Source organism: Peromyscus maniculatus, chromosome 1 (assembly GCF_049852395.1).
Source record: "Peromyscus maniculatus bairdii isolate BWxNUB_F1_BW_parent chromosome 1, HU_Pman_BW_mat_3.1, whole genome shotgun sequence".
Lineage (NCBI taxonomy): Eukaryota > Metazoa > Chordata > Mammalia > Rodentia > Cricetidae > Peromyscus > Peromyscus maniculatus.
The window spans coordinates 111,777,760-111,781,446 of NC_134852.1; positions in this window are offsets into that span (position 1 = coordinate 111,777,760).

Genomic DNA, 3,687 nt, shown 5'->3' on the forward strand with positions numbered 1-3,687 from the left:
TCCTCCGCTGCCGCCCCTCCGCTGCCTCCCCTCCGCTGCCTCCCCTCCGCCGCCGCCCTAGCCCATCTCACTTCCGGATGGACCTGCTCCAGACTGCCGGTACCGGGAAGGGTCTTTATCCCTTTCAGCACCTCCATCTGCTTTCCCTCTCTCTTCACCTCGCCAATAGGTCCCCGAAGTTCCTGTTCAGTTTGGTCTCTCATCTTGTATTGCCTCAATTCTTCTCTCTGCCCTGCCCTGAAGACCGTCTCTGGTCATGAACCCTATTTATGCCCCAGTCCTAGTTTGAGTGCAAAAAGGGCAAGGACCACATCAGCCATCTCTCAACTGCCGTCCTATGGATGGATGGATGCACGAGGGTCTGCACCCTCCGATTTCTGGTCCAGGAATCTGGAGTGTAAGCTCTAGGCCAGCTTTAGTACCGACAGTCCCACTCAAGGACTCATTTTCTGTGAAATGGAGCCGGCAATTCTCCTGATTCTACTTTCACTGTCCATCCTCGGAGTCTGGCCACGTTTAGAACAGGCGTTTTCCTATGACCGGAGAGCTTGCTCTCTGCCCTAGGGCTGTAGGCCTTGCTAGCTGTGTATCAGCTGACCAGAGCCTTGCTCCCAGCCTCAGGAGGGGCCCAGAGGGGTGTTGGCTGCAGCCTTGTCCAGAGTGACCAGAGTGACAGCCTTGTCCGGGGTGGACACACAGAGCTGTGTGGCTGGTTGAGCCTCTCTGCAGCCTCCTGGGGTCTTCACTTAGGAGACACAAGCAGCTTCCAGAGAGCTGGGTATCTCTACAGCCACACTTGCGGCTTTAGGATCCTAGTGCCCAGTTTTTGGTTATTGAAGCCCCAGCTGATCTGTTTTCCTGGTCTCCCTTCGGAGCCGTCAGGCCTCCAGCTGTTCCTGTCGCTTCCCCTGGGACCCAGGGTTGATCCCAGCCTCTGGAAGACCCACAGCGTGGCCAGTGGCCAGTCTTGGACTTTGCACTCGCTGTCACCCAATTCCTGATTTTACAGCCAAAGAAACAACATCCCTGAGGTAGATGACATCTGAGCTTTCATGTCAGGTGACCTAGTAATGCCTGAGGAACAGGTGGAAGGTTCAGAGGACCTCACAGCCTCCTCGTATCAGACTCAAGTCTTCCTTCACCTTTTCTGTGACCACTTTCTGAGTCCCAGTCTCTCTCTTTCTCTGTGGTTTCTTTCTTTCTTTATTTTTTGTTTTGTTTTTGTTTAGCTAGGCTCTCCCTGTGTAGGCCAGGCTGTCACAGTCCTGCTCACAGTCACAGGAGTCCTCCTGCCTCAGCCTCTTGAGTGCTGGTATTATAGGTACGTGCTACCAAGCCTGGCTCTCGGTCTGCTTTTCTGAGCAACGTGTTAAATAGTCCTTACTCGCTGTTCGGATTCAGTGTCTTTATTTAAGGTCTTGCCCATCATTCTGTGCTTCACCAGTCAGAGGAGTATCCCCGCTCAGAAAAGCCTGGGAGGCGAGGTTCCCTGACACTTCCCCAAGTCAGATTTTGTGGATCCCTGAATCCAGCAGACTCCCCCCCCCCCAGCACTGCTTCCCTTACCATCTTACTCCATCCCGAGCACCTTTGCTTTCATATTTTTACTTACACACGACTCGAGACTTTACGACGGAAAAGAATTTAGAAGCTCTATTGATCCAGTCAGGAAATTGAAGCCCAGTGAGTCACAGTAAGTACCATAGGATGGGGAGAATGGCATTGAGGGCGTCTCCCTGGACCTCGCAGCCAAAGCAGACTAATGGTAAAGCTCAGGCACTGTAATGGTCCCCATGAGGTGTAACGAAGCCAGCCATGGGGGCAACTGCATTAGCAGCAGCAGTTCAGGAGGGGATGGGCAAAGCCCCGGCCCCGGCTCCCCCAGCCCACCTCGCCATTAGAAGGCTTCCTGTCTCTCCAGCCCTGAGCAAGCACTTGCCTCCTGGCAGGCATCCTCATCTTCCCTCTCTGACTTCTCTCATCTCCCCTGAGAAAACCTTCTGCTCTGAGAATCTACAGTGGGGGGTGTTGGGGAGGAGAAGGCCCTGCCTGGCCTAGCCTCCAACCCTCCGACGCTGTCTTTGATAGAATGGTGCCTCTGCCTCCCCTCCCCGACACGTCCTGCTTCACACACTCTGGGGGCTTCCACCGCCTTAAGGCAGCATTTTCCCAGCCTCCGCTCCTAGTCTTTCCCTCTCTGCCTCCCCTCCCACCTCCACTTAGCCAGGCAGTCTAAAGTCCTTACCCTCACTCACCTCCTGGGGTGCCGGCCACGCCCTCTGCCCCTGGTGTTTCTCTCTGCTTGGCCTCCTTCCTCTGGACCCCCAAACACTGATCTTCTAGGACCTCCTCCAGATGCTGAACCTCCCAAACACTGATCTTCTAGGACCTCCTCCAGATGCCGAACCGCTCAGCACACTGTCACTAACCTCCGCCCCCCACCATGGGGATCTATTTGTAGGTGGGGCCCAGTCCATCCTACACACAGCTGGATGTCCCTGTCACATGATCTGTCTCCAGGACTCTTCTCTGTGCTGGTTACTGTGCTAAGGTATCCTGATCCTCACGGGGACCCTGTGAGTCTGGTGTTACCATTCCCGGGGCATATTTAGGGAAACTGAGGCCCATGCAGTAAGTATGTTGTGGGCCTAACCCTGGAACTGTACATGCTGGGGGAAGACCTGAACAGAGTCCTTGGATCATCGCTGGGCCCTGGTGTTGGGGCTCACCCCGGCAACTCCCCTATGTAGACCTGGGCTGTCCAGCTTGTCTTCCTGGCTCCTGGAGACAGCTGCCCAGAGCCTAAATGGTCCTTTCTCCCACCCTTATTCTTTCTCTCTCTCCCTCCTCCTTCGGAACTGGAACTGGGCTCCTCAAGTTTCCCTGACCAGGGCCAGGGCTTGAAAGGCAAATGAATCCTGGAAGCTCTGGCTGTTGGCATGCCAGGAGGCGGGCACTCCAGAGAGGCAGCCCTGAGAAGCAGGAAGCCTTGGCCAAGGACCCTTTCACCTCCCCAAAGCAAGATCAGCTGCCTAATTTGTAAGACCTTGTACAAAATGAACATGTGGACCCTATGTTTAAAAAAATTATTAAGAATTTTAAGATGGTGACAGAAGTATTAAGTACTGGGCCAGACGTGATGGCACCTATCTTTAATCGGCAGGCAGAGGCAGGTGGATTTCTGTGGGTTGGAGGCCAGCCTGGTTTACAGAGTGGGTTCCAGAGCAGCCAGGGCTACATAATAGAGAGACCCTCTCAATATAGACAGGCACTAATGGCCGGGCGGTGGTGGCGCACGCCTTTAATCCCAGCACTCGGGAGGCAGAGCCAGGTGGATCTCTGTGAGTTCGAGGCTACCAAGCGAGTTCCAGGAAAGGCACAAAGCTACACAGAGAAACCCTGTCTCGAAAAACCAAAATAAATAAATAAATGAATAAATAAATAAATAAACAGGCACTAATGGTACAGCTCTTACACCTAGGAAGTCAGCCCTGCCCTCAGGCCTTTCTTTCCTCATCTGTTAAATGGGCTAATGGCAGCCATCTAGCCAGGCAAGGTGAGGGAGAGAAGGAGACAGGACCTGCATGAGGGTTGAATAGGGGTCTTCATGGACATCACTTTTTAATGTGTGTGTACAGGTGCACATGGAGAGATGGACACATGTGTATGCACACACATTGAGGCCTA